We start from the raw sequence: 5,171 nt of genomic DNA on the forward strand, positions 1-5,171 counted from the left end.
AAAAAAAAAAAATACTGTCAGATTAAGTAACTATGAAAGGATGAAAGTAAATCCGTAAAATCTAGCAGGATTTGCCCTTAGCGTTTTTAAATTCTTCTCCACTTTAAAGAAACTGGAAAATTGTAGCTGATGCGTTAAGGGTGAATGATTGAATAGGTGAATATTGTTATATTGTGATTAATAATAATAAGTATACATTTGGTCTTCCATTTCTGGCACAGAGCTCCTAAACCCCTTGGAATTTCCTAAGTGATGTGAGTGATAAACGTGCCTTTTGTCATGTTAATGAGGCAACTTTTGGAAAGCACCTGTGTAACCTAAGGATGGGGGCTGGCTGGGAGAACCAACCAAGTGATTAGGGGGTTGAAACTTTCAGACCCATACCCAGACCTTGGGGGAAAGAAGAGGCGTTGGAGGTTGAGTTCAAGCACCATTGCCTATGCAATGAAGCTTCCATAAAACCCAAAAGGGTTTGGAGATCTTCCTGTTGGTGAACACATAGATACTGGGGGAGAGTGGTACAGGTGAGGAGTGTATGGAAGCTCTGTGTGTTTGCTCCATAACTTGTCCTGTGCATCTCTTCCATCTGGCTGTTCCTGAGTTACATCCTTTTACAATAAAAGGTGAGCTAGTAAGTAAAATGTTTCTCTGAGTTCTGTGAGACACTCTAACAAATTAATTAAACCCAAGGAAGGGGTTGTTGGAACCTCCAATCTATTTGTGGGGGAGGTCAGAAACACAGATAATAGCCTAAACTTGAGATTGGCATCTGAAGTGGGGGGTGTGTGGGAGGCAGCCTTGTAGGACTGAGCCCTTAACCTGTGGGATCTGATGCTCTCTCCAGGTAGTGTCAGAATTGAGTCAAATTGTAGGACATGCAGCTGGTGTCTGAGAATGAATTGCTTGGTTATGTGGGGAAGAGCACCACATGTTGGAATTGGTACCAGAATTGTTAGTTGGTTTCAGAATTGGAGTTGGTGATCAGAAGTGGGATCAGAATCAGAATCATACTTATAAAATGCAAAATGAGTGAAGATGTTTATCAGGAGTCATGTCCAAAGACAAAAAAAGAAACAATAAAAATCATAAATACATATAGTGCTTCATATGTGCCAAGGACTGCTCTAGTCACTGGAGAACTTCTGCTCATTTTATTGTCATAAAAACTCAATGATACATTAAGTGCATGGCATTGTTAACCCCATTTTACAATGAGAAAACTGAGATAGAATGACTTGAAGCTCCCTACTCTAGATTATCCAACTGGTAAGTGGTAGAGCTGACATTCAAACTCAGGCAGTCTGGTCCTTAGTCCATGCCTTCACCCATGGCCGTATACTAGCCCTCAGTTCTACAGCAGAAGAGTTAAATATTTTAAATAAGAATAAAATTAAGATATGTTTGTACCATTCACAATGTTTTGTTAATGGAAATATTAAATCCTGTATAAAAGTAGAGAGAAGAGTCTGATGAGCCTCCATGTACCCATCACTCAGCTTCAACAATGATCAATTCATGGCCAATCTTTTTGTATCTCTCCCTCATTCACTTCCCCCTGGCTCTTGAAATATACTAAAGGTAATCTTAGAAATCATATATTTTCATCCACAAATATTTCAGCATGCATCACTAAAAGACAAGATTTCTTTCTAAAAGTATAACTACGATGTCATCTTTACACTTAAAAATTGAACAAAATCCATTAGTTTAATCAAATATCCAGGGGAAGGTATGGCTCAGTAGTAGAGCTCATGCTTACCATGCATGAGGTCCTGGGTTCAATCCTCAGTACCTTCACTAAAAAAAATAAAAAAATAAAAAAAAATAAAAAAAAAAAAATAAATAAATAAATAAATAAACAAACCTGATTACCTCCCCCTCAAAAAAAGAGAACCAACCAAACAAACAAAACAGAAAGAAAAAAGAAAAGAAGCCCCAAATCAATAAGATAGCTCAAAAAAAATATTAAATATCCAAGTAGTATTTTAATTTCTCTGATTGTCTCAAAATGTTTTGCAGGAGTTTTCCTCTAAATAGAATGTAAATGAAATCATTGCAATTAGTCTTTTTTAATCTCTTAAATCCCTATTCTCCTCTTTCCCCTGCAATTTGTGTATTGAAGAAATCAAGTTCTATGTCTTATAAAGTGTCCCAGTCTAGATTTTGCTAATCTTATTCCCCATGGTGTCATTTAAAACACTTCTCTGTCTCCTGCATTTCTTATAAATCAGGAGTTAAATCTAGAGGTACAATCTGATTCAGGTTTTGATTTTTTTTTTTTTTTTTTTTTTTGCCTGAATGTTTCATAGATGGTGATGTGATAATTCCACCAGGAAGCACATACTGTCTGGCTTTGTCTTCTGTCATGTTAGCATTCATTGCCTAATCCATTATTTTATATGGGGTTAAAAATGGTGCTGATCTATTATTCCTGTCTCATTTATTATATGGAATATTTCTATTCGGAGAAATTTGCTCTCATCAACAATTTACTTACCGTAAGTTCTACAGCAAGTATCAGCAGGATAAATGCTTGATTCTTTTCCTCTGCTTACCAGTTTTCAGAATGAGTTATTTCCTAGTATCTCTAAAGGGGCCGATGAGTTTTTTTTTTTCCTCTGAGTAATTTTAAACCTATAGGTTTAAAAATATTGATGTGTTTCAGTCCACCACAGTTAATGATGCTCAGATTTATTTTCTTTAGGCGAGGAGAACCTCTTTCGTTTAGCTCATGAGTCTCTCGACAGGACCCGCCCAGTCTTTGACAACTTCCTTATCACAAAATATTCCAGGCTCTCTGTTGTATATAACATTTTTAATACTATCTCTCCATATTACCCTTTTTCTGTTTTTCGTTGAACTGATCAATGGCTAGGAGGCATGATTGTGAAGGCTTCCTGGATTCCTCTTCCAGCTTTGACCTTGCTTGCTATGTGGCTTGGGCAGGTTACTTCACTTTGCTCTGCCTCAGCTCCCTTATCTGTAAAATGAGAATCATAATAGTTGTGCTAACCTCAAGGTGTTGCTGTAAGGATAAACTGAGTTAATACACAGAGATCACTTAGAATGGTACCTAGCACATAGTCAAAACTCAGTAAATAGTGGTTATTATCATAGGTTATTATCACTAAGACTGATTTCAGTATATTATCTTTCTGAATTCTTTTAAGCAAGCCTGACATAGTTGTGATCATACATATTATTCGTATGTTTCCTGATGTTTTCCCCATAATATAACAACATGGGCATTTATGTCATCTAACAAACACAAGTTCTAAAAACAATGTAAAACTATTACATGATAGAGACCATATTTTACCAACTTACACGTGTGCCCATAAAGAACAGCTGATTTCCATTTGTTTCTTGTTATAAAGAATATAGCGAGGAATATCTTTGTAAATAGAAGCTTTTGTTTTTCTCTCATGTTTAGCATTTCTCGACTATAAATTCCCCAAAATGAAATGACCGTATCTAAGTTATGACCAAATTTATTTCCTGATGGTTTGTACTGATTCATATTTACCTTGAGTTTTTAAAAAGGTTTAAAAGATGTTTATAAAATTCAAATGATTTTTCATGTTCTTTTACAAAATCCCATGACGAAAATCAGCCATTTAACTTGATCAGCTTGACTGAAAAGAAGGAATGATATGGTCACATCTCTGGGCTGCCCGTATATAGACATCATCCCAGCCTCTTGAGTTGAACCAGTAAGGCTGGGGGAAATTTGGCTGCCACAGCTTTGAATGTGGTGGAAAAAAAAAAAAAAAGAAAAGAAAAGAAAAGAAAAAAGAAAACCAGCATTGTGAGTAATCTAGTAATTGGGTTCTGCTCTCTTCTGAGCTGACTTGAGACCACAGTCACGTGAAACAACCACCAAAAGATGGTAACAGCTCAGCAAGAATGACGGGCTTGACAAGGATGCTGTGTGCTGGGTGGGAAACCAGCCTGACTCTCACAGGGCCTGCCGCCTGCTCTCTGGCTTGGCTCAGGGCGTGAAGTGGGCTGGAATCTGACCCAGTCCTGCCCCACGCAGTGAACCCTGTGCAGATATCACCCTTGAGAAGGGGCCTCCCAGAGGGGCAGCTTTTATGATTTATCCACCCACAAGAGGCGTCACTTTCGAATTCACACTAAGGCTTTGTGTGTGCCAGATGTGACCCTGATAATCCTTCCCAGTTAGGAGCCTTAAACTTGACAGAGAGGGAGCAGGAGAGTGCATAACTGTTGCTTCTCCACAGCCATCTCCTTCGGAAAGTGTCCCATCACCCCATCCGAAGCTCCTTTCTAAGCTGCTGTCCTCTCTCAAATAGCTATCTTCACCTAGCTGAGCTTGAAGCCTAATGGTTAAGCCACAGACATTAAATGAGAAGAACAGAGATCTGAATTCTGCCTTCACTGCTGTCTGTGATTTCACATTCCTCCTCACCTCCCGATTCAGACAAAAGCACCTGCCTTCTACTTTGCAGGGTTGTTGTGAGGATTAAATGAAATACTGCATATAACATGCCTGCCATGTGTTAAATGTCCAATAACTGTGAACTCCTACTGTTACTGTGCATCTGGGCCACATTTCCCCCCCACCCCCGCCCCAAGACTGTCCAAGTTTTCGTATGGGGTGATTTCTTCCTCTGGCGATGCGAAGAGATCTGTTTATCTGTGTCATACAGTCTTGGCTCTGGTGTTTGCTGACTCAGTTTAGCAGGAAGAAAAATACAGAAAAATACAGAGTAGGAAAAAGAAAAAGTGCTCACCTCTGAAACGCGCAGCATGGCTGCTGCCCTCACTAGCTCCTCCTTCCCTGTTCCCCCATGTGGAATTCCGAGCACCTCCTTAGGCACCCAGTGCTGCGAGTGTGCACCCACCTCTTTCCCATCAAGTGAAATGAATAAGTCAAAAGGATGAAATGTTCCTGTCAGCACTCACTCAGGTAAATTGGTTCTCCATATCTGAAAGGAAAGAGGGAACAGGAATGCTATTCCGTGCCAGAGCTCTGGCTTGAATACTTCCAGTCCTCTGGCAAAAGCAGAAGGTACATGGCCCCACCCAGGCTTGGGGAGATCCCTCTCTCCTATCATCTGTTTAAAATTAAAATATTGCCATATGCCAAAGAAAGGTTGGAATTTTCCCACCGCTCCTCTCTTGGCTTCTCTCATGAAAGGAAGGAG

At 39.4% G+C, this 5,171-nt stretch overlaps 1 non-coding gene across 1 annotated transcript; it reads left to right on the forward strand.

Moving 5' to 3' along the window:
- Positions 1-1,725: 1,725 nt before the first annotated feature.
- On the forward strand, positions 1,726-1,797 carry TRNAG-ACC. The gene has a single exon. It is a non-coding gene; the product is annotated as a tRNA-Gly (tRNA).
- Positions 1,798-5,171: the final 3,374 nt, after the last annotated feature.

The sequence above is a fragment of the Camelus ferus genome, chromosome 2, assembly GCF_009834535.1.
Source record: "Camelus ferus isolate YT-003-E chromosome 2, BCGSAC_Cfer_1.0, whole genome shotgun sequence".
NCBI classification, from domain to species: Eukaryota; Metazoa; Chordata; class Mammalia; order Artiodactyla; family Camelidae; genus Camelus; species Camelus ferus.